General features: G+C 38.5%; 1 protein-coding gene and 1 pseudogene across 6 annotated transcripts in view; one reads left to right on the forward strand and one right to left on the reverse strand.

Annotated features, from left to right (window-relative positions):
• Nucleotides 1-27,334, reverse strand: part of LINGO2 (leucine rich repeat and Ig domain containing 2) — a 1,141,972-nt gene that overhangs the window by 100,615 nt on the left and 1,014,023 nt on the right. The window lies entirely within an intron of this gene.
• LOC109449717 (heterogeneous nuclear ribonucleoprotein A1 pseudogene) lies at nt 21,884-22,668 on the forward strand (annotated as a pseudogene).

A 27,334-nucleotide genomic window follows, 5' to 3' on the forward strand; every position in this document is an offset into this window, starting at 1 on the left:
CCCTCCCTCCATATGAGACAGAGAGAGAGAGAGAGAGAGAGAGAGAGAGAGAGAGAGAGAGTTCAATGTTAAAGGATACTAAAGAGGCATGACAACTAAGTGCAATGTATGATCATTGATTGGATACTAATACTGCCACTTCAGGATAACAGTTAAAAGGACATAACTATGATAATTGGGAAAATGTAAGTATGGACCATAAATAAGATAACAGTATCATGTCACTGTTAAATGCCTTGGGTGACTAACGTGTTTATATAGAGGAGAGTTCTAGGTATTCAGATGTAGATGCTGAAATAGTTAAGTAGTTGGGTAACATACCATGATGTCTGTAACTTATTTTTAATATTTATGCTATTTAAAATATTTGTATAGTATTTTATATATATGGATATTATGAATGTATACAGAGAGAGCACATGTGTGAATGAGGCAAATGTTCAAATTTTCAATAAAGGGTATGTTATGTTCATTTTATTCCTTTTCAATTTATTACAGATTTGAAGTTTTCAAAATAAAATGTTGGGAAAATACATGAGGTACATGTTGTGATAGAGGTGGATTCAACATACTATCATACCAGTAACAAGTGTGGGTAAAATAGTAGAAGGGTAAAAGTTCTGTGTTTAGCTAACCACTCTTTCAGGGTTTTCTCCATGCTTTCATTTTCCTGCGGGTAATGCTGTGTGAAAACGATCATTTCAGAAGAGTTCTGGCTGTGACAGTTAGGTGAGTCACATTCCATTGTATCACGGAAATTGACACCGTGTATGTCTTAACTCTAGCACCACCAGCCAGTGTAGATGTCATTTTCTCCAATGGGAAGACTGAGCCCGTAAGAAAGGATACAGTTATATATGTTATGGGAACAAATTCATAAGACATATGACAAACCCTCTACCTCCCGAAGAAAAGTTAATCCATTTTGAAAGTATCTCTCTACAGCATTCTTAAGTTTTTTTCTATTGAGTAGACTTTTTTCTTGTTCCCATTAATTCTGGAAACAATACTAGCAATTTCCATTTATTGATTATCTCTATGCACCAAGTACTATCGCTATTTTGCATATGTGATGTTCATTTATCCAAAATGTATTTATTAAGTGAATACTATATACCAGGCATGATTGATTCTAGGCACTGGAATTCAGCAGGGAATAAAACAGATATAAATCTCTGCCTACTGGAGCTGGTTACATCTCAATGATCTCACTCAAACTTCATTTATGATCTTATCTGATCTTCACAATAAACCTGAAAGGGAGGTTTGATGAGATTTCAAACCTTGCCCAGTGTTACAGCTGGATGCCAACCATACTCTTTCAAATTCCAAAGCACTTGATTGTTCTATACCACCTTTCTTCTTTCCAATAACTCAGCATCATTGGAATTTGAAGAATTTGCAAGCCGATATGGTTCAACAGGGGTCTGATAAAGAATAAAGGTATACGTCTACATGAAATCCAAATTAAAAAAAAAAAGGATACAGAGTCGGTCTAAGACTATGCAGGATAATCTGGGACATAGAGTTTGCAGAGTACAGCATTGGAACATCTTGTACCTAACAATAAAAACAAGCAGGGAATATGCAAAAGCACCATTGCCCTGGGCACTGTAGGCATTGCCTTAAATTCCTTGTGCCCCATCCCTCATTATACAGTTTGGGTTGTCTTTTGCACTGTTCTTTGTGCTCTTATCACTTTGATATGCTAAGGAGCTTTGACTCCACAGTGAGTGAATTGGGCCCAGCCAGTGTTCCAGATTGAAATTTTAATTCATTAAAGAAGCACATAGTTGTTTGTACTGAACTGAGCAACAAAATTATGAATTCCGAAAAAGACAGCTGAAATGTATTCCTATAGTAACTTGATCTTTGACAAAGTCGGAAAGTGCTGCAAATCGGAACTACTTAATAATGAAAACAACAATGATCCTGGAGAATGGAAATTTAAAGTACTAATACCAGCAATTAGATGTAATGACTAGTTTATTAGGCTATCATTTGTGTGTTATTTCTGCTTCAACACAAAGCCTATTGCTCACACCTCATGCCTACGAGGCAGTCTCCTCTGTGGGGAATTTGGGGGCTTCCAAGAAGCTATAGAGAATAGTTCTGGGACTTTTGGCTCTCACTATGGAGCACCTCCTTTCCCAGAGATATGCCAGGGCGGGCTCTAGCACCATCTGCCAGAGAGGCCACAGTGCAGCCCAGAAAGTCCTTTAGCACTCGTAACAGCAAACACCTGATTTTAGAGCATGAATCTCTTGTGTGAATGTGTGGCATAGGTCCTCAAGGATGGGACTCAGAAATCATAGCTCTCACAGCTAGAAAGAACCTATGCTATTCATTCCCAAGCTTTCTGGCTGGAAGGGTCTCACAATTACAGATGGGGAATTAAAGCTCAAGCTGGTCAAAGGTAAGTGGGAGAGAAGAGACATCTATTAGCTCTCGAATACATTAAATTTGGCATACAAGTGTTACCTCACAGGAAAATACCAATTATCTGGAAATTTTATGTGAAAGTTATTTGGGTTTGCAAGAGCTAGATAACTGATTCCATAGTTCACATAGCATGTATGTGTACAAATAAAAATCTGTATTCAAACATGTTCAACAGATATTTATTGAGCATCTACTCTATGTTTGGCATGCTGTAGAAAATGAGGATAAAATATTGACTAATACAGGTATGTTTCCTGTCCTTGTGAAACTTACAGTCCAGAGAGGAATACAGAGCAATCAACAGGCAACACCACGTAATAAGACCCTTTCTAGGGACACAGAAGTTGTAATGGGAGTCCCAGGAAGGCTCCCTAACTAGATATGGGGTTAGGAAAGATTCAGCAGAGCAAATGATATCCACACTGAGTCCTGGAGAAGAGAGAGGAACTAGGTGACAGGGAGGCAGAGAGAGGGGTTCAGACAGCCGTAACAACAGAGGCAAAAGGCTAGTGAGAATGGGACAAACCTGGGGAAACTGCTGGCAGTTTAGTACGACTGGATCTCAGGGTGCAAGGACAGTCACAAGAGACAAAACTGGAATGTTAAGGAGAAGCATGATGACAAGTGACTGAAGAACAGCCATTAATTTGGGGAGCATATATTTCCTAAAGAACTTTTAATTGGATAAAACTTAATATATGATGTGAATCTCTATTTTATAAAATTTTTTATAAAAATGAATGGTATAGACGTTGAGTCAGGTAAAACTTTCAAAGAAGTACTAATCCCAACTTCCAAGAGTCTCAAGCCTTTCTTGATGATGATGCTAAATTCTGTATTCCTTCCTGGGATGTCATAGTTTGTGGCAGTTCAGTTACATTTACCATCCAGGCTCTGCGGCCAGTCTCCAGGTACAAACTGTTAGCCTATGTAGTGGTTCTCAATGCTGGCTGCAAATTAGAATCACCTGGGCAATTTTAAAATAAATTGATGTCCAGGTCTCATCCTAAGATTCTGATTTAGGAAGTCTATATTGGAATTGGATGTTGATGTTTTCAAAGGTCAGGGATGTAAATGCTAAAGACAGGAAAGAATCCATGTTATTCCCTATTCTCAGAGCTGATTATGTCTTCTCAGCTAGATCATGAGCTGCTTGCAACTGGGGGCTTTGGCTCCCACTCTTATTAATTACTACTACTACTACTACTACTACTAGTACTATTTCTACAGCTAGCTACAGAATAGATATGCAATAAAAACAATTATTGATTAACAATAGCCACGGAGGAGAAAGGAAGGCCAAGTATATCATCTGTGCTTAATATCAGTTACCAGTTGTTGAGCGTCTACTAGATGCACTGCTGTATCTCTAGCGCTTAACACGTTATGTGTCACAAGGAAGGACCTTAATAAACATATATTGAATTAATGAGTTAATCTCCATTGTAGAGATAAGGAAAATGAAGCTAAAAGTTACTTAGCTGGAGCCACAAGATTATGTGACTCCAGATAAGGCTGTTGGCACTCAGACGGGTAAAACTCATTCCAGTAGAGGATGCTGAAAGTGTTGAGAAGATGTGCCCAAAGGCACGCTATCAGCAACAACCCTTGTGGATATCTCGCCTTTCAGAGCTGCGGGAAATACCTGTCCCATCTGCTAGTTTGGTGAAAACGTCATGACCTCCGTTTGCCAGCACCACTACTCAAAAATGTCTAGTCATCACAAACACCTCTTACCCAGGGCAAGCTTAGCCCACGTTCTCCCAGTGGCCCAGCACTCTCTGCAGAGAGGAAACAGGTTGTAGTCCAGCTGATGGGAACAAAATCCTGGATGTGGATTTGTTGATGTAATAGAGCCATATATAGGTATTATGTGAGGGTGGGGAGTCTGTTATAGAACTGAAGGGATCCACCCTGAGAGGGTCGCTGGGGACCTTGGCCTTTCATGTACTCATCATCGGGGCAGTAAGAGAAATGTTGACCACAAGAATAGAAAGAGTACCAGGCACACAAATTCATGGAGGACCTGGAAACTTCTCACACCTTCGTTTGCTTTCACTCAGTTGAACCAAAGGAATTGTGGTTGCTTCTTAGTCTTTCCTTGTGAATTGGTATTTTTGTTGGTTTGGCTATTTTTAACACTTTTATGAAGAGGCTACACAGGGTGTAGAAAGATCAGTAGTAGTTGAATGGACAGACATTTGATAAGACCTGCCTTGGTCTCCACATGGTATTGCCACACCCACATACATACATAAAAACCTCTTCCTACCTACACCTTAACTAATGTAGTATATATTATGGATATTAGAGAATTAATGTATATCATATTTATTGGCTGAAGTTCCTCAAACTATATTTATCACAGTTAAAAAAATAAGAAACTTAAAAGTCTTACATCATTCCTTCTTTTTTACTACCTCTAAAATAAAATAAAATAAAACAAGGAATAGGCATTGATTTGAGTTTGTCTTTGTTTTGGTGAACAGGTTCTATATTCTGTGAACTAATTCAGAGAAATTATAGTAAACAGATTTATAAATAAAAAACCAAAACATCATATTGATATTATCAATAGATATTAAATCCTAAGTAGCTGATCATGTTATAGGTTATAATATCCAAAGACTTATAAATTTCAATATTTCCTTCAGTTTTTTTTACTAAGCCTAACCTTTAGGTTTTTATACTATTTCAGAAATATAGCCTTTTCAATGATCCAAACACTACTTTTATGTCATCCTGTTTTTGCTTGCATGCCTAATACTCCACTGTGATATAAATAAAAGTATCCTCTCCTTTCCTCTAAAATGTGAATCACGTCACACAAACTTTACTAAAATATAATTTGCTTTCTGATTAAAGCAAACAAAAAACCCCACACAAACCTACAATAAAATATATAGCCTCCCAGAAGGAAGCTAGATTTTCATTAAGAATTTCCAGAAACCATAACGTGCTTTACTTACAAAATGCACTTCAAAGCAAAATGATAAAAACCCTTTTCCCTTTTCCTTATGATTTATCTTCATGTATGAACTGGCTTAATTTCTCACATTTATGCTGACTTAGGTCCTTGTGAATAAGGAGAAGGCCTTGGCTTCTTTCCTTTCCCTGTACTACCTGTAGTAAGGTCTTCTCTGTCCTTACATGGCTTAGTAGTGGCCTGACGGCACAAGCGGGGAAAAGCTGCTCAATGAACAAGTCCCAGCCACGGACACGGAATGCCAGGCCACTGCAGGCACTGCCCACTTCTGTCATACTCAGTAACGCAGCACGGCTCTGATTGGTGTAAGGGCGTTTGCACCAAGACTATTTGCATAAGGCAATAAAAAAAAAAAAAGCATGAAGCAAATAGTCTTATGAAAGGGAAATAAATCCCAACGTTAGTAAATTATGAAGTAGTTCTGTGGCTTCCACACCGAATTAGATTCTTCATTGGAATGTTAGGGCTTTGATATTGTTTCTAACAATTTTTTTTTCTGTATCATGGACTTGCATAAAAAAGGTAAGCTTGCTTTCATGTTTGCTAGGTTTCCATGGAAGAAAAAAATGAAGGAAATTCTCTTTTGTTAACTATCTGCTGTGTTAATTAGAAATTTTAGTTATCTTTTTCAAAAGATATATACTCAAAATTCCATTTTTCTCAAAAGTTTAAATGCTGTTCTTCAGTTCTGTTTGAAGCTTATGGGTATAATTTGATTCAAAAGAAGTTAAGAGGAAGCTTTGCTTAGTCTGTGTCATCACAACCTGTGTTGGTTTCAGAGTAGGTATTAACAAAGGTTAAAAGCATATGTTTTTGTCCTGTCTTATCACGCTTTCCATAAGAAAACTACCCTTCCCATATTTTCAAATAAATATGCAGAGTTCAAGTGGTTCATCTGGTCTGACCCCCCTTCCTTCACATTCCAGGGATGCCCTGTGGTTTGCATATGACTCAGGCCTGACTGGACAGCTCCCCTCCTGCCACGTGACAGGTCCAGGCCCATCAGCCCATGGCAGGAGCTATCAAGGAAAATGCACCTTGGGATCTGCAGCTCAGAGAGTGAATGATCCGGGTGCTGCCACCAGCCACGTTGTTGGTGTGTGGAGCAAAAGAACTGGGACCTATGGCTTAAGCTTGAGTTGTGTTTTTGCCACTCGTGATTCCAAAGAATCCTGATCTGTACAGAGAAGCTGAGGTGCTGGCATTTCTTTTACAATGAAGTGACACAGCACCTTGGACAGACTCACTCAGTCTATTCTTTTGCTATGAGAATGACAGAAATAAATAAGAACTTAAATTAAAATGCTACACAATTTTTACAGAAATACTATATTCGACTTTAAGAGAATAAAACAAAATGAATATCTACATGATGATACAGTGTTTATTATTCTCATCTTGAAACTACAACATTACACTTATGAATGGGAAAACTGATACTCCATCACCAAAAAGTTCAAACTAATTTAAACCAATTTTTCCTTGTCTTTTCTGATAAGATGCTGTCTGCACTAATTTTTTCCAAGGTATTCAAATTTATATGGGCTGCAATATATTCCACGCGCCTAACTCAATTTGCAATCACTAAGTTAAGCAAAGTTAAAGTTTTAATTAATCAATTAATTAGGTAATTACATTTCAGGACTTCTCAGCACTCTATTTATGTTAATGTGTATTGTAAATCTACAAAAAGGAAACAGAGTATTCAGCCTTTCTTAAGCTTATTTAACTATGGAACTATTTGCCACTAAGCATTTTCAGGGACTAGCATTCTACAAGATACAATTGGGGAAATTCCAGTCTTTGTTATTAAAATGAGCCTTTGTACGGTACTTGGTACTTGCAAGTTACTAATGCACATTAAAATAACTATCCAAGAAGAGATCCCATCTATATTATGAGGCAGTGTGATGAAAGGTCAAGACTACTTGCATGCGAATGCCTGCTCTTCCACTTACTAACAGCTCTCTAAATGTTTTACCTCTTAGGTTTTTGGTGAAAATCAGACAGGATCTTCTCAGTGTCTAGGCTACTTTTACATGTAGTTTATTCTTAAAAAAGAAGAAATTAGCTTCATCATTGCTACCTTCCCTAATGTCCTCTCTGTGCTTCTGTCTACTGTTATGTCATTGTATATATCACACTGCACCATAACTCTCTTTTTATTGATTTATTTCTGCAATTAAACTTTGGGATAGTTTAAAGCCAAAAACATGATTTGATCATAGCTCTGGAGACAAGCACAGTGCCTGACATTTAGTAAGTTCTCAATAAATGACTGTGCCAATTGGAAAGTCATCCCTCTTAGCCACTTACTAACGAGTAGCTCCAGCTGCCAGTTGATAGTAAAAGGTTTAGTGGGTCAAAATATTTGATGCTATTATCACTAAAATCTATTCCTCTAGACTCCAAAATGGTATGCTTTCACCAATGGTGGCGTTGACAGGGGTGCAATGCAATCACGGTCATACCAAAAGAAAATAAAAATCATATTTATATATGTATATTTTTAATTAAAAAAACCCTTTAATCTTTATGGATAAATATATCACATACTCATTGTCATCCATATGCGGTCTGTATTGCAAAAGTACCCTAGGTATTTTTCGGCCAGAGTAGAAGTGCTATCATACATAGGTATAAAAGTGGTGACTTAATTCACTCCTTGTTTTTCAACATATTACAGTTGCTTAAGTAAATTTATTGTATCTATTACCGGGCTTAAACTAAATAAATGTCACAAAGTGTATGGACTTAGGTGTACTCTTATATTAGTTAAAATTAGCTGATGTGGGAACAAAACATCATCATATTAAGGCATTAAAAATATACCTTATTCCAATGTAATCAGATCTACTATTAAATATTTATATTTTTCTTAGCTATGCAACAATTATATATATTTAATAGTTATTATATGCAATATATTACTATAATTATATATATGACATATAGCTTAAGTACTGGGAATAAATGAGATGGCGCTGAGGTATGAACGGTGTTCTGACTCATGGTCAGAAAGCCTTTAGGACCAATACTTTGTCTAAACTTCTCAGAGATATAGGTTTGATAGAGTCCAGATATTTAAGCATTATAGAAAGAGATGAACAAATGAACCCAAGACTGGAAAAGAAATGAGATAGGGAGGGGCTTCACATTCAAGTCTGAAACTGACACGGCTTGCCAGATTCCCACGGAATACAGTCCTTATCAGCATTTCTCCGTGTTGCCACAGGATTGGTGACTACCTTCTGCTCTCTTCCTCTTTTCCAATTGGGACATTTCATTAAGGAATCGTCATTTCTCATTTCAGAGCCATACATTTCAGTATCTATCCAGTTCTAGTACTGTATGCCCATAGTGTGTGTGTGCATGTGTGTGTGTAAATAGGCTGTATATATAATAATTTCTAAATGTACTTTTTTGAAATAACAGCTTAATTGAGACATTAATTCATACATACTACAACCCACCTTTTTTTTTTTTTTTTTTTTAACAACCCACCTATTTTAAATGTGCAATTCAATGGTTTTTGGTGTATTCATTGGGCTGTGCAACCATCACCGCATTTTCATTAATTTCCCAAAATGTCCTGTACTCATTAGTAGTCATTCCCCTTCCACTCCCTTCATCCACAGCCCTTGGCAACCACTAATCTACTTTCTGTCTCTATAGATTTGCCTATTCTAGACATGTCACATGCCTAATATATATTTTAGTACTACATTTACTTATCCTACACTGCAAAATTTTACCTGACTTCAGAAGAATGTAACAACTTTGCACTGACAGGAGGAAATCATAGAACTAAGGCAAAAATACTTCAGTATCAGGCTGGTTTCTGGAACAATCTAGAAGTTGTAGAATATAGCTAGGAACATTTCATACTATTTTGTGTGTACAGAAATGGAGGAATGTAATAAAATATCATCCATCACTACAAATGATTTTGTTTTTAAGCCATACACATGATTTTAAATGCTTAATACTTCTGGAGCATTTTCTGAAATATTAGTTTTTTTGTCTAGCCTTTTAGTCACATAATGTTAATTAAGCCATGTAATAAATGCCAGGCACTATGCTTTATTTTTACAACAAGTCTGTGGCAGAAAATAGGTCTGTATTATTATTCCCATTTTAAAGATAAGGAAACTGAAACTTAGAGAAGTAAAGTGAGTTGTCCCAAACCACACCACTTATACATAGAAAAAATAAGTGTTGAATTTAGGTTTTCATACTCCATCACGTGCAGTTTCCATCATATTACATTTCTACCCTCAAACGACCAGTCTTTCTTATGTGAAGATTCTATACAAAATCTAATTCCATAAACACTGATTAATGCTTCTCCCAGACCATTTTCCTAGGTTATCTATGCTTATAGTTCAGATATTTCTACACTCAACAGAAATCTTTCCCTATATTTGATATTGTGGATTTAAATACAAAACTTCATCGAAGAGTCCTTTCCTGGTTTGTTGCTTTCCCCAATAGTCCCATATGCAGGAGCGTTTAGATAGCTGAGCTCTGGAATTTACTATTCTCCTCATTCACGTCTCAATACACAATAATCTCTCCCAGTTATTAAATCCCAGTGGGCTTGTTGCAAAATAAAAAAACATAAGACGAAAAATAATGTGCAATCATTTTACACAAACAGTCTTGAGCTGGAAATTCAGCAGGGGGGGAAAGCAAAACGAGGGAAAAAGAACTGGCAGATTACAAGGTCAGCCCCCATCCACAGCTGCAGTGGCATAACAACATCAGAGAAATGTCTAATCACCTTACCAATCATTGTGGTTTCTTGCTGTGTTTAGTACAGTGTGTTTCAGGGTAGATTGCTGCTTTCCTAGCTTTTAAGTGCCTCCGGCTTGAAGGCACTGACATTTCTAGGAGGCGTACACATTTAACCCGGGGCAGGAATCATCTTCTGCAGTAAACAAGGCTGCCTATACGCAGGTTGGGATTCCAGAGTCCACTGGCATAAGTCCTCTGTGAGCGGAAACGGGGCCAACCCAGACAGGACTGCGCTGATGAATCAGCCAGGCTTGTCTTGGCACAGTAACCTAATAAACTCCAACTGTGAAAGGCACCGCTGGTGCTGAGAAACCCAAATGTTCATAGTAACAGGACTTTCTCCAACACAGTGGTAAGAAATTCGAGTGGTCCTTTCTGCTAGTAATATCCAGGGCACTACCTCAGCCATATAATTAATCCCCAGAGAGCTAGCCAAGGAACTGTTCTGATTACAAAATAATGGGTCCATCAGGCACAATTAGTACCCAAGTGAAACATGGCGTTTGCAGGAAAGCGATTGAAGTAAACAATTCCAGGCCCTGAAAGGGGCTCCCTTCCTAATTAACCCTTAGAGGGCTAATCTGTTTGCCTGAACGAAACCTAAGCTCAAACCTTTGTCAGTTGGCATGTTGGGGGAACGATTTTGATCAGATCTTACTAGGCATGGCCCTGGCAAGTGGAAATGACTAATCTCTGAAGACTTCCACTATAGAACACCTGGAAAACACCCAGGGCTTAATGAACATATTAAATAGTGATTTGCTAAGGCATTAAAGGATATATTATGGAGCATGGGTCCCAGAAAGAGTCTTAAGAGAATCCTAATTCTTGGAAGCACAGTGATCCTGGCCTTGCTACTGGAGAAAAACACGTGTTTTTTCTCTGCTAGCTCTATAGAACCCGGCAGAACACCATGCATGCAGGACATGGACAGACTAACTTATGGGTGTGCTTTGCTGTAGAATGAGTTTGGGAGAGATAAAACTGTTGGTTTTGCTGGACTCTAAATAAATAAGTCATCCACTGTCTCAAGATCAATTTTAGTGACCACGCTTTTACTCTGTACTCTGCTGAGAGTTGTTCATTGCTGTATCTCCAGCCCCTAGAGTAGTGCCTGGTACAAAGCAGGTGCTTCCCAAACTACCTGTTGAGTAAATGTGTCAATGCCCTAAAAAGAGGCTACTGTGAATGAGAGAGTAGGGGGTGGGCAGCAATCATCCAAAAGCACATATTTAAGAGTTCTATGGTAAACAGGGCAGTGGTTTAATCTGATATGTTGTGGTTGGGTCTTTACTAATTTTAACAGTATATATATATATGTGTGTGTGTGTGTGTGTATATATATATATATATATATATATATACACACACACACACACACACATCTATCTATCTATCTATCTATCTAAAAAATGCATACACATTTGAAGAAAGGAAAAAAACTGTATTAAAATTGTAATAATAGATACCAATAACAAAAGATGAATGCAAGGCACGTTTGACATCTGCAATTACAGGAGGTGCTCAAAATGGTTACCATCAGCGTCCAGACACTTCTGATTATGGTGAACTACTGCCTGAGCAACATTGACCAAAGTGTCCACTTGTGTAAATTTTTTTATATACAAAGTGTGCCCCAAAATGTGTACACATGACTTGTGTTCATCTTTTGTTATCAGTATATATTGAGTATTACAATTTTAATATAGTCTTTTCCTTTTTTATGTCTCTCTCTCTCTATATATATATACACACACACACACATACACATATATATGTATATATATGTATAAAATGACAATATAAATATATACATATATCTATATATTTTCAAAATGCACATCTTCTAAAATTCTAAGATGGTAGGATTCAAGATACTGGTTACGAAATGAGCAAAACTCCTCTCTTAATCCTTGGATTTTAGGTCTTCCAGGGGCAGGAGCAGGCATGTGTTGGACGTAATGTGGTATGACAGTAAAACATGGCATCTTCGGAGCCATAGACCCTGATTTTGAAAATAACTGCCAAAATTTTGCTATGTGAACTTTCAAACTCATTTAGCGTCCGTCCCTAAATCAGTTTTTTCACCTATAACTTGGGGCTAATGTAGGCTAACAGCTACTTTTATCTTCATGTAAATTGGAGTAAAAAAAAAAATCTCAGTAATTGTTAGAGATGATGATGATGATGATGGTGGTGATGGTGATGGTGATGGTGATGATAAAGCTTTGATTGTGATGAAAAAGAAAATCATGGCAGCAGCTCAGAAATTAAACAGCAACATTCAGTTGTTCACAAGTACAGGAAAGAACTTTGACTCAGTTGTACATATGCACACACATGTACACATACATGCAGACAATGTTCTCAGTGATCTTGACAATATACCAAAAATAAAATCTAACCAAAGAGGTTCTTTGGTGTCTCTTATTACACCCAAAATAGTACATCAGAGAGATCTATCTTGTACCAGGATGCAGCAGTCTGATTTGTTCAAAGCCCAGTAAGTCTTCAGTGTGGCAGAACAGCACCCTGTTACCTTAATTTTCTTTATCTTTAAGCAAATGAAACCTACTGATGGGGTACCCCAGGGACAGCCTGAATTTTCTCCATGATTTGGATTATCAGATCAGCTGATGTATATCATATTCTCAATATATTTATGATCAGTAGGAAAGAACAAAGCTTGAGAAATATCAGTGGTTGGCTTATGTTCATTTGGGCAAAGGAATACTGAGATGCTGGCTTTTATCTATCTGTTTAGCATGATTATTTAAATCTGTGTTCTCCTGTGGCACCATGGCAATCACAGTAGGAGGCCATGATCTCATGCTTAAGGGAAAACTTCTCAGCAGGGCTCCTGTAGTCCTGAAATTGTATCATGACCTCAGCCCCTTTGGGGCCTCCTAGATGGAAAGCTCTGCTAGGAGAACAGGAATGCCCCTGAGGAATGAGCCAGGTCCCTCTCCACGTTGCACTCCAAGTCCTGGACTTAAGCTGCCCTTATTGTTCTCCATGAAATGATAAGCTTTAGAGGAAGGAAAACGTATTTCACTCAAGGAAAAAAAATCTTATTTTCTTCCTCCAAGGCTGACTTAACAGGATCTTGAAGAAACAGAAGGAGTCTTAAAGAAACCCCTTTGGCTTCTGAATACCAAATTTGCTCTAAATTCCTGGGAGTCAGGAATATAATCTGAGCCATAATGTGTTATTCATGTTTTTTCTGAGGTCATCAATGGCTTTGCTTGGTATTCTTACTATTCTTTAGAATAATGGCTCTTGGTGAAGCAATTTCTTCTTAACTTCTACCATGTGCCTACTTACAGGCCATATTCAAAAGCCTGTTTTATAATTCTCCAGCTCACCACCATTCTTCTTCTAGAGATTTAAATACAATCTATACCTCTCTACCCATCTTGCTATTTGTTGCTTACTAAGAAATATCTTCACATATAGAATATGAACCTCACTCTTATTATATTATGCCAGCACTCAAATTTTCAAAATATGTAGGATTGCCCACATTTTTTTGAAATTAAGAAGCACAAAACTTTTTTTTTTTTTTATAGTAACAGACCATTTAAAAATCTTTGTGAAAAATTAAATATCAGTAGCATGGGTGCCCTGGCCATCTGATCTCCAGGGACTCATTGTTAAACTGCAACTTCAAAATGAGTTCCCCATAAGAATATTGCACGCTAACTAAAACTTACAAATAGTAGGAAATGTCATAAAATCTCAGCTATTACCTTTATTGGGTTGAATGTAGTAAAATAAGGAACTCTGGGTCTCATTGAAAATAAACTATTGCATGTGAAGATAAGAGAGCATAGATGTTTGTGCTTGAATGGAATTATTGAGTGTGTGTGGGGAACCTGGTTGTGCCATCGGCAAGCTGTGTGACCCTGGACAATTCCCTTTGCCTCCATCGAACAGTTCCTTCCCTGCAAAACATGGCTCATAGGACTGTTGTGTGGATCCGAAAATTAATATTCTCAATAAATTCCAGGGTACTAGGAATTTCTAGCTCAGAAGTAAATCTTGGGGAAGAAAGTTAATTTCAAGAAATAAAGGATGCGGCACAAACTGTTAGTCTTTAATGGCATGCTACTTCAAATAATACCTCAAATTTTATTGGCAATTAATAATTTATAAGCCATTTATCAACACAAAATTCTTTAATCATCCCAACAGTGCTGGGAGGTAGATATGCTGGGCATTCTAATCTCCATTTTATAAATATGGTAACAGAGGGTCAGAGAGTTAGAGAGACACACTATAGACACCCACTTAGACCTCAGCCTCTTAATACACAGTTTAATTCTTTCCATTATATCCTGAACTTCAGAGTAAAGCTGATCTCAGGAAATATATTCAGCAACGTTATAGCACAGTGCTTTTAATCATTAATTAATTCTCTAGAAAGACTGAGCCTCTCTTCCCTCTAGAGTGCCTTCGTTTTCCTTTTGATTGAATCCCTAACTTGCTTGAACTTCATGGAATAATATTTTTCTCATTCATTCATTCATTCATTCATTCATTCATTCATTCATTCATTCATGCTGTCTTTGCTCAGGCTGCCTTAACAAAAATTCTAGACTGGGTGGCTTAAACAACAGAAAATTATCATAGTTCCTGAGGCTGGGAAGTTTAAGATCAGGGTGCTAGCAAAGTAGATTTCATTCTGGGCCCTTTTCTCTTGGTTTGTAGGTCAGTCATCTAGCTTTATGCTCACATGACTTCTTTGTGCCCCACATGAGGTAGGGTGTATGTGCGGTGAGTGGTGAGCGCTCTCTCTCTCTCTCTCTCTCTCTCTCTCTCTCTCTCATGTCTCCTCTTAAAAGGGCCTAATCCCACCTGGTAGGCCAAAACCCTCATGACCTCATCTATCCTTAAATACCTCCCAAAGGACCCATCTCCAAATACCATCACACTGTGGTTAGGGCTTCAACATATGAATTCGGGGAGGAGACAGACATTCAGTCTGTGATGCATGCATTCATTCATTCAACAGTAATCACTACAGGTTTGGTGGTTAACTTTTACTTAATTCATGAGTGAACAGAGGAGTTCTTTTCCATATACACCATACTTATTTGATCTTCAAAAGCAATTCTATCATATAAATAAAGCGAAAATCTTATTTCCATCTTACATATTAGGAAGCTGGGTCTCAGAGAGGGAAAGTCAATTTTTGAGCCTGGTTTTTAATTCAGAACTTTTGAGTGCAAATCCAGTTCTCCATATACAACACAGCCAGGTAATGTTAGGGATACAAAAGCATTCATTCATTCATTCATTCATGCATTCATTCATGCAAAATACCTGTAGAGAATCTGCTATTTGCCCTCTATGGTTACTAGGGCTACACTGTGAATAAAACACACTGAATCAAGCTGCCCTTTTAAAATTTATATTCTAGACCCTTTATCCTCCAGAAACATGTAATTCAGAAGAGCATGTACAAAAAAACCCCTTACAATATAGGGAAGCAGAAGATATGACATTTGATTTGCAAAGGCAGGAAAATGCTACAGATTTTCAAAGGACACAGAGACTGATTTTGGTTAAAAATAAATAAATAAAATAAAATAATAATGATAATAATAATAGTAATAATACATAGAAACAGAAGCCTTTGAGATGAAGTTTGGAGAATAGGTGAAATGAAGATGTAAGAAAAAGAAAATAGGGGTCCACTAGACTTTCAGTTCCCTGAGAAAAGGGGGTTTGTCTCTTTTATTAAGTGCCTAGAGCAGTTACTGGAATATGGTAAGTGCTCGATATTTATTACACTCGTAAAGGGTAACTCCAAGCATAGAAATACTATGCACAGCACCCTGACGGAGCGAGATAAAGCTCAGCGTATGGCGGCTCTCATGGGAAGAACAGATTGGCTAATGCCTTTAACCTAAAGACCAAACAGAGAACCCTTACTCAATTCCCTTAAACACACTCTAACGTGGATATTTGCATCTCTATTTGATAGATAAGGAAATTAAATTGCAAAGTATTGTGTGCCTTGCCTAAAATTAACCAAGAGTGATAAAAGCTAGATATATATTATATATTCAGGTTCATCTGATTCTAAAGCTTGAGTATTTTTCTGTATTACATTCTCTTTATTCTAGGAATAAGTGTAAATGTAGATATAAATGTAGGTATAGAAATAAAAAGCTATTTAGGAATTGTATTTTTTTACCCTAGAGTAAAAACAAAAAGAGAGTTCAGGAGGGATCATTAATAAAATGACTTTATGAGTTTGAATCACTAAACTCTCGATGTGTTTGTATCCTACTATATGCTGCATAAATCCTCAGAAATGAGCATATAATGTAGCAGTCTGAGTAAGGCACAGATTTCGCTCGAACAAGAAATACTAATCCCATCGTCATTATCCTCCTACACATAAGTACTTAGCTGTAAAGACCTTCTCTTCTTCACCCAGCCTAGAACATGATTTAATCCAAATGCATAAGAAAGGAGGCTGAATTTTTCGATTTTCCTATTTGTGTGATTTCTGGGAGGAGGACTGCTATAACATTTATTGTTATTGATGTTTGCAGTTGATGTATTGCACACACTGTGGACGGAGTCTGGAAGCTCCACTTTTCTATTTTGCATTCTGAGAACCCTCTCCTCTAAGAAAACACAACTGTAGGCACACCTTTCAACCTTTCTCTTCAGGGCTGTTCCCAGGAGCTGGCCACACAGGAGAATATTAAGTAGAGCTGGCACTCGTTTGCCTCAGAACATTCCCCATCTCCGAGTTTCAGCAGAAACAAAAGCCTTCAGAATCCCAACCACACAGCTTACTTTGTGAAGTGACTGCTCAAGGAAAGAAATGAATCTTGACAACACAAAGTAATACTTCACCCAGACTATACCTATCAGGCCAAAAGTTTTAGCGCAATTTCTTAGGAGTGAAGAATCATATATGCCTTCCCGGAAGAACTTCAAAATATTCAATTTCTTGACTTGAGCTTTTAAACAATAACTACTTGATAAAAGAAGCAGAAAGTCTCTGGATTTTTTTCTTTTTTAATTGCTACAAAGTGAGGCAGAAACACAGCAAATATCTTTTTTTTCATTTCATCTGTGACTTTACCAGTACAAAATACCCTGGAGCCTTACTCAAACATTATTGCTGAGGGGCCTGGTGCTGTTCTGTTTTTCAATATATCTGACGCTGGGCCACTTAAAGACTAGGGAGAGCAGGTCTGAGACCCCACCAGCCCTCAGGGTGCTCTCTGGCACATTAATAACACAATTTGCCATTGGGGGTTTCCTCTCTGGCCCACTCTGAATTTGGTTCAGAGTTCTCTCCCACTGTCTAGCGATCATGGACTGGTTTGGTAGTGACTTAATCTCCCTTGGCCTTTGGTTTGATTTCTTAGTTCACATTTTCATCCTACTTCACGATATCTGTGGGGGCGGAGCCCCAGAGAGTAGTTTCCAGGCTCTCGGCCTCACATAGACAGGTGCTGGCTCAGGTAGTAAATGGCCAACTGTGATTGCATGGCCATCAGCTGTGGCTAGTTGGCCGTCAGCTGTAACCAGTGAGCCATTGGCCACAATATAACTGCTGTGGCTACGGAGAGAAGGAAGAGAAGAGAAGGAGAAGAGAGGAGGAATGGGGCTAGCAAGAAGATGGCGGCTGGGCTGGCAAGCGTGGATGGCGGTTTGCGGACAGTGTGTATCCAGCCTCCAGTGAGAGTATAGTGCCGCCAGAGAGAATAAAGTGGTATGACTCCCCTACCTATGGCTCCGTGGGTGTTCCTTTTTGGCCTCACCATATCCTGCGTTCTTGTATGGGGAGCGGGAGCAGAGACCCCGCAGGCCGCCCCGCGGGTCTCCCTGAATGACAAATGGCGCAGCGAGCAGGGTCTCCCGCACGACACATGGCGTAGTCGGCAGGATATGGTGCCAGCCAAAGCTCTCCAAAGGACGGTGGAGCAGTTTGTGTGTATGGACACTCAGTCTGAGGAAGACCAGGAGGAGCAGCTGCCGGAGAGCTGGACCCCCGTGGAGGGGTGGGAGGATGTGGACGGTTCTCCCACCAGCACAGGAAAAGCCGTGCAACTGCTGGAGAGATGGAGCCCCGTGGAGAGGTGGAAAGATGTGGACGATTCCCCAACCAGCACAGGCCGGAGAAAGCGAAGGTTATTGCGGCCCTGTGGGCCGGGGAAGTTCCTGCTCAGGCAGCCTGGATGCAGGACTTATAGTCCCAGGAGGTAACGCTTGCTGAGTCCTCTGTGGGAGATGAGGGTGAGGTCAAGGTCATCCCTCACCCCCAGGACAGCCCTGGTGAATGACTATGGACTATGGGGAATTGCCTTCCATCCCTAATTTAATGGACTGCTTGACTGTTTGTTTAGGAACTGTTGTTAGTGGAACTGGGGGATATTTGCTTTTGTCTCTTGACTGGCCGCCATTGAGAATATGTAAGCACCTTGATTGTGAGTCGCTGTTGTTCCATGGCAGTGCGCTGAGAGGTCTGGCTGAGCCCTGAAGATACCCTGGCTGTGCCCAGGAAGTCGGGCTGTTCCCAGAGAGAGTGGCGGTGCCCTGAGAGCCCTGGCTGTGTCCAGGAAGTGTGGCTGTGCCCACAGAGAGTGGTGGTGCCCTGAGAAGCCCTGGCTGTGTCCAGGAAGTGTGGCTGTGCCCACAGAGAGTGGTGGTGCCCTGAGAAGCCCTGGCTGTGTCCAGGAAGTGTGGCTGTTCCCAGAGAAAGTGGCAGTGCCCTGAGAAATCCTAGCTGTGCCCGGGGAAACTAGTGGTACCCTAAGAAGTCCAGGAAGTCTGGCAGTGCCCAGGAGTACTGGTGGTGCCCTGAGAAACCCTGGCTGTGTCCGGGAGGACAGGTGGTACCCTAAGAAGTCCAGGAAGTCTGGCAGTGCCCAGGAGTACTGGTGGTGCCCTGAGAAACCCTGGCTGTGTCCGGGAAGACAGGTGGTACCCTAAGAAGTCCAGGAAGTCTGGCCGTGCCCAGAAGCACTGGTGGTGCCCTGAAAAACCCTGGCTGTGCCCAGAGAGCCTGGCTGTGTCCAGGATATTGCATTCACCCCCAGGCTCCTCGCACAGGTCCCCTCGCGGAAGACGCTTGTCGCGTAGATTGTGAGGCGAGAGCCTGTAGGGGTGGAGTGTGGGGGCGGAGCCCCAGAGAGTAGTTTCCAGGCTCTCGGCCTCACATAGACAGGTGCTGGCTCAGGTAGTAAATGGCCAACTGTGATTGCATGGCCATCAGCTGTGGCTAGTTGGCCGTCAGCTGTAACCAGTGAGCCATTGGCCACAATATAACTGCTGTGGCTACGGAGAGAAGGAAGAGAAGAGAAGGAGAAGAGAGGAGGAATGGGGCTAGCAAGAAGATGGCGGCTGGGCTGGCAAGCGTGGATGGCGGTTTGCGGACAGTGTGTATCCAGCCTCCAGTGAGAGTATAGTGCCGCCAGAGAGAATAAAGTGGTATGACTCCCCTACCTATGGCTCCGTGGGTGTTCCTTTTTGGCCTCACCATATCCTGCGTTCTTGTATGGGGAGCGGGAGCAGAGACCCCGCAGGCCGCCCCGCGGGTCTCCCTGCATGACAAATGGCGCAGCGAGCAGGGTCTCCCGCACGACAATATCTTCACCACACATGCTGGTCCTGGGCTTAGCTGATCTGGATCTCAGCAGACCTCCATAGCCAATGCTCCTCCTGACCACCCAACTGGGCTTCTCAAAGGTTTTACCAGCATTTGGTGGAGAAGAATGCATTTAAGTCCAATTCTCCTCCTTAGTTTAAGTCAAGGGCCACTCCTTAGCAGGGCCACCTCAAACTAGTCACTTCACCTCCACGTCTCTGTTTCCTTCTTTGTTAAACAAGGGTGAAAATAATTGGTCTGCCCCAGTTTTGTTGTGGGGATGCCGTAAGTTCATCTATATGAAAGAGCTTCCTATACTATGGAATGCTCTTTATATACGTAGTTAAAACAAAACAAAACTCTTTTAGGTTAGTTCTCTGCTGCCCTCTCCTGGCTCCCAGTTTCCATAACTGTGATTTAACAGTGGGAATTAACCCTTTAGGTCTTGATAGCATCCTTGACTAGACAAGAGATATGAGGAACTGTTTTAAAAAATACACTCTTGTTTATAAATAAAAAACATAAGCCACATACATCGGTAAAGGGTTTTCTAAAGTCTATTCACATTTGGAGTCCAATTCTTCTGAATTATTTTTCAACTCAGATTTCTTTATCTCTGTATTTTTCCAGTCCCTCTTGTCCCTCTGTGCCATCAAGAACATTTTTTTTTTTTTGATGGAGATTTTATTTAAAGGGTACTTTACTATTGTCTCCAAAATTCTCTTCTAAAATAACAGTATCTATCTTATTAGTTTTGAAGCGGGGTGTTCTTGACCATATCAGACTATATCAATGGAAGCTTCCCAGACAGGATAAGTAGGACTCAATCTTTCCTTAAATAATTTGTTGACCGAAGCATCAAGGGAATTCTATTGTGTATCATGCCACCAGGAATGATAATTAAGTTTATTCATAATCGGGCAATGACAACTGCATTACAACTGCTGGCTGGCTGACAACAGTTGAAAAAGGTGTCACCTATTGCAAGGCCCACCTCATTTTCAGAGAAGACAAAATGTGAAAAATGTGTATTTTAGAATTGATAAATATTTTATCATTTTGATATTTTATTGTCCATAATTCCTATAATGGTGGTACAAAACCATCCAATTTGTTCTGGGATATAATAAGTTCTGGGATATAATAAGAGTTTAATATGTCCAGCATTTACTAGCATATAATGCCAGAGTCTTTTACTCCATTTCCCTTTATTTGACCACCTGCCATATGCCAGGTACTTCATCTAGGCACTGCAGCTACACCAGTGAAAGACATGGCATTTGCTTTCCAGAATACCACAGCTCGTAATGTGAACTCCTGCCTAGTAGAGAAGGCATTCAAGTTAGATACTAGACTGGTGCACAAAAACTTACTGCTGGAATTTTCTTAGCTGTCTGTGTATCCAACTGTTTCAACTGACACATGAAGAAAAGGAGGCCAGGAGAGATTAGTGCCTCACTCAAGGCCAGTACTAATTAATGACAGTTGTACGTAATCTATGTTGATTTATTTTTTTCTGGACTATTTCAGTAAACTGTTTTAGTGAACATAATTAACACTGTTGACTTTAATAAACTTTAACTAAAAGGTGATTGGTAATGCATTCATTTTATTTTGATGGTTTTACTTTATATTAGGATAAGTGATAAGGGGGGATGAGCAATTTAAATTTCTTCCTTTTATTCATTTAAATTATGGAATTTTATTTTTATTTTTTAAATTATAGAATATTTTATACTTATGAAATTATATTTACAATGTATTACATATAAAATATATGAGAAGTATTAAAAAAAAACACCCACATTAAGAAATAGGTTATGTCATTTTCTGTCGGTGGATGCTGCCCCATAAGCATAATTAAAGTCTCCCCTCCCATCATATCTTAGTCAGAGTCTCCCAAGGAGCCAGAACAGCTGCGGAAGCTCTTCATGTGAGGTTTGAGCTTGGAAACAACCATGAGAATCTGAGGAGCCATTTTGAGCAATGGGGAACCTCACAGACTATGTGGGGACCAGAGATCCAGAGGCCTTGGGTTTGTCACCTCTGCCACGATGGAGGAGGTGGGTGCAGCCATGAAAGAAAGGCCACACAGGTGGAAGGAAGAGTCTTGGAACCAAAGAGGGCTGTCTCAGGAGAAGATTCTCAAACACCTGGTGCCCAGTTAACTGTGAAAAAGATTTTTGTGGGTGGTGTTAAAGAAGACGCTGAAGAACATCACCTAAGAGACGATTTTGAACAATGTGGGAAAACTGAAGTGACTGAAATCATGACCGGCTGAGGCGGTGGCGAGAAGAGAGGCTTTGCTTTTGTCACCTTTGATGACCATGACTCTGTAGACAAGACTGTCATTCAGAAATACCGTCCTGTGAATGGTGACAACTGTGAAATAAGGAAAGCCCCATCTAAGTAGGAGGTGGCTAGTGCTTCATCCAGACAAAGTGGTTCTGGAAACTTCAGTGGTGGTTGAGGAGGTGATTTTGGTGGCAATGACAACTTTGGTCGTGGAAGAAACTTCAGTGGTCGAGGTGGTTTTGGTGTCAGTCATGGTGGTGGAGGGAATGGTGGCAGTGGGGATAGTTATGATGGATTTGGTGATGATGGAAGCAATTGTGGAGGTGGCAGAAGCTACAATGATCTTGGCAATTACAACAATCAATCTTCAAATTTTGGGTCCATGAAAGGAGGAAAATTGGGAGGTAGCTTTATCCCCTATGGTAGTGGAGGCCAGTGTTTGCCCAAACCATGAAACCAAGGTGGTTATGGTGGGTCCAGCAGCAGCAGTAGCTATGGCAGTGGCAGAAGGTTTTAATTACTGCCAGGAAACAAAGCTGAGGAGGAGGAGAGAGCCAGAGAAGTGACAGGGAAGCGACAGGTTACAACAGATTTCTGAGCACAGCCAAGCACAGTGGTGGCGGGGCCTAGTTGCTACAAAAAAGACATGTTTTAGACAATACTCATATGCATGGGCAAAAAACTCAAGGATTGTATTTGTGACTAATTATATAACAAGTTATTTTAGTTTCTGTTCTGTGGAAAGTGTAAAGCATTCCAACAAAGGGTTTCAATATATTTTATTTTTTTTTGCACACATGCTGTTGATTGCTAAATGTAGTAGTCTAATCATGACGCTGAATAAATGTGTCTTTAAAAAAAAGAAATAGGGAATTTCATATATTATTGAAGTCTCTTGTGAGGCTATTCCCTTCTTTTCACCTCAGAGGTCATCAGCATTCAGAACTTTTTATAATTCCCTGGCATTTCTTCATAGTTATAATACATATGTATGTAGTCTGAAATATTGTTTAGTTTTGCATATTTTAAAATGCTTTCTAAGGAGTATCAAAGCATATGTATTATTCTCATGACTTTCTTTTTCTGCTTCACATTATGATTATGAGATTCATACTGATGTAAATAGCTGTTTTATTCATTTCACTGCTGTTTAGTAATCACTGAACCAAAATTTATCTGTTCATTCTCCTGTTGATTGTTGATGGACATTTGTGTTATTTCCAATTTTTATTATTAAAATTAATATTATACATTTATTCTGTTGTACATGTGTAGGACTTTTTCATGTGTGTGTGTGTGTGTGTGTGTGTGTGTGTGTGTGTGTGTGTATGTGTGTGTGTATTTGCTGGGTCATTAAATATGTACATTAATTCACACATACACCAGAAATGCATGAAAGTTCTTCTTCTAGAGCCTCACAAAGACTTGTTATGGGCTATTTTTTTTAAATTTCCAATATGGTGGGTATAACAGTATCTTATTGTAATATTAATTTGCATTTCCTTGATTAAAAATCAAACTACATTTTCGTGTATTTATTGGAATGTTGAGTGTTCTGTGAAGTGCCTACTTATTCTTTCCCTGTATGTTTTTGTTCTTTAAATAGCTTGTCTTTTTCTTATTGATTTGAAGGAGATCTTTATATATTATGCATACTAATTTCTTTCTGGTTTTATATGTTGTAAATATCTTCTACCGTTGTCTGCTCTTCTATTTTCTATATATCTTTTGATGAATAGTTTACAATTTTAAGGTAGTCAAATTTGTTAATATTTCCTTTCTGGTACTACAACTGACCCCACATTTTCTTCATGAATTGGACTTTCCTGATCCTTCACTTTTCTGCATATATTTTACAATTATATTAGGATTTTAATTAGAAATGTATTCAATCAATTGGATTTTTTTTCTTATTCCACTTATCCCTCTACTGGGTTGATATTTATATACATAATTCTATTCTGTTAGTGGATACCATTAAAGTGTGAATATGCATACTTAATAAAGTCATAAGTTAATCAGTATTTTTAACCTCCCCTCAAATAGTAAAAATATTTTAGAGTAATTTATCCACCTTCTGATATACCTTATATTGCTTTTCAGTAGTTTACCCCCAGTTTTTTTTCTGTTTTCATTTTTAGTCCTACAAATTATACATTATTTTCTTTTTCAAAGGATATTGACTTAAATCTACCAACGCATTTGTCATTTTCTTTGCTCATTTTCCCTTTTTTCATGTCACATTTTCCTCTGGTATCAATTATTTCTTTCTTAAATATATTCTTTAGAAGTAAAGATTTTTTGTTGCAAACTTTAGTTTTTTTCTTTTTTAATTTTCTAAGATTGAATTTATTTATGTTCTTAAAACATAGCTCCATTGGGTTTAAAATTTTAGATTGACAACTATCTTTTGTAGCACATTAAAGATTCATTCCATAATTGTCTTCTGGATTCCACAATTGCTGTTGAAAAGTTACATATAAAACCTAATTGCTGATACTTTGTAGGTAAGGCATCTTTTCCCTCTGGCTGCTTTTAAGGGCTAAATGAAGGAGCCTGTTCTTCCACTGTTTGTCTTGGTCTTCAACAAAAGACTGGAAGTTGGTTAGTGAAGTTGGAAATAGGAAGTGTGTAGTAACAGTAGCAGGCAGAGATACTTTCCACTAACATTTTTCACATGACTGAATAATGTTTGACTGCATAGTTCAGAGGTGTCTATCTCATAGAGAACTACAATAATTGACTCTAAGACAAAAGCACTTTGGCAGTGTAGACATATGGCCAGAAAAATGTCTAAAATCACAAGAACACTGACAGTCAATGGAGCAACAAAACGTATTCTCACTAAATGGTATACACTTACTACTTGTTTGTAAAGTAAATGAGCGAACATTCAGCGTATAATTTAACACCTCAAAATATTCCACAGGGACTAAGAATGGAGTAAGGCAAGACAGAGGGATTGAGCACATTTATTATGATTGATTCATATCCAAAAAAAGTCACACATGCAATATATTTTCATCTACTCAAATGAACCTTACTGAAATGTGTTCACATTTTGTATAGTATCCTAAAGGAGTCAAAAAGCTTATGAGTTCTGCATATAAATATTTTGTACATTAGTAATATTTTATTAGCTATATTTACTTACTCATGGATTCAGTCATTCACTCAAAAATATTTATTAAGATCTTTTATGTTCTGGGGAACCTAGGTTCCTATCTAATTAAGTGGATCAAAGCCATTCCCTTAGTTTTCCACAGAGAAAGAAAACAAAAACTCTTAGGCCATGATGGAATCACAACACAAGTGTGATATTTAATTACCATTGAGGGAAAATATTTTTATTAAAATGCTAACTAACTTGAATAAAAGAGTTTCAAGAACTAATAACCAAAACTCACTCCAATATTACTCAGAGATTTTTAAAAGGTTTTATCCTTTGATATAGTTGGCCAAAAATCAAGAAAGAAGAAGAAAAAAATGAGAAAGAGAAAAAAGAAAAAATGGACTAAAGTTAGGATTCTCAATCTGATAATATACTCATGTTCAAATTTCAGCTATGTACTTCCCTTTGACAAAATGAACCTATCATTGATGGAAAAGAACAGGCCTGATCTGAGGATTAGGCTTCAACCCTAGAGTATGATGTGTTCATAATTTATCTCGTTTTAATTAAATTTATTGTGGTGACATTGGTTAGTACAATTATATAGGTTTCAAGTGTACATCTCTATAATATAACATTTCTATATTGCATTGTGCATTTGTCCCCCCCCATGTCAATTCTCCTTCTATCACCATATATTTGAACCCCTTTACCCTCTTCTACCACTCCGCACCCCCTACCCTCTGATAACCACTAAACTATTGTCTGTGTTTATGAGTTTTTGTTTGTTTGTTTGTCTTATTCATTTATTGCTTTCAGTTTTATATCCCACATATGAGTGAAATCATATGGTTCTCGACTTTTTCTGTCTGACTTATTTCGCTTAGCATGGTAATCTCGAGATCTATTCATGTTGTCACAAATGGCAGCATTTCATCTTTTTAAAGTAATATTCTATTGTGTATAATTTATCTGCTACACATGTTATGGTTAAGCAGTGACATATATATAAATATATATGTATATATTTGTATTTAAAACATAACAAATAAAACAAACAAATATGACTCTTGGCTAAAAATATACTGGTGATGGATTGACAGAGAAAATGACATAACTCCTTTACTCCTATTTTGAGTCCATTATCTCTGGACATCTCATCCTTCAATGAGAAGGATGGTCAAGCTGGTAAGAGAGAAACACACATTAGTGAGAGGAAATGGAAGCCCAATCAAGGTGAGGTAATTCTCAGGAACTGATTGACTCCTTCCCAGGTGGAAGTGAAGGCTGGATTCCAAAGCTGCTGTCAGCAATATTTGAGGAAAATGGAGAACAAAAGAGGCACTAAGGGATTGACTGGGACAGTATCTTTTTAAAAACCTTAGTGAACTTAAAAGTGCTTCTAAATATGATTTTAAAAAGAGGTTTAAAAAGAGGTTTGTGAGCAATTAGAAAAGGAATGCAATCCAGGAGTGCCATGTATTCCCTAGTAAAAGTTATACTGTATTGACCTTGCTTGATCTGTGGGTAAAATCTCTAGACTCCTCTGCTAGTGACATCTTATAGACAGAATGGGAGCATATACCTGCTAGACAGTTTGTGAGAAAACAAAACAAAAAATGGAGACTAAGATGAAACTATGGGTTCAACACTTTTACAATTCGGTGGATGCATAATTGATGGTACCCAAGGTGAGTTGTGACGTCTAACAAGATAGAGATGCTTGGTGAAACGATGAACCCTTCAGGACCTTGGTCCTCATCTGACCAACATTTTCATTAAGACTTGAATTAAGACATTGGATAAATTTGTAGGTGACAAGAAACTGGAAAGAATACTAATATGTTTTATAGAAAAACCAGGTTTCAAAACAAGCTCAACAGCCTAGAAATGTGAAATTTAAGACAGGTAATTTCAAAAACATTTGAATATAAATGTGACTTACTGAGTAAAATTTAACAACTTAGCAGGTAAAAACACTTGAGCTTTAGAAAAGTATATTCAATATAGGTGATAATAAAAAAACAATGATTCTACTACCTGCATCAAAAACACCCCAGGAAGGACTCGGTCAACACAAGTT

The sequence above is a fragment of the Rhinolophus sinicus genome, chromosome 16 (assembly GCF_057876585.1).
Source record: "Rhinolophus sinicus isolate RSI-liver-muscle chromosome 16, RSI-T2T, whole genome shotgun sequence".
Classification (NCBI taxonomy): Eukaryota; Metazoa; Chordata; class Mammalia; order Chiroptera; family Rhinolophidae; genus Rhinolophus; species Rhinolophus sinicus.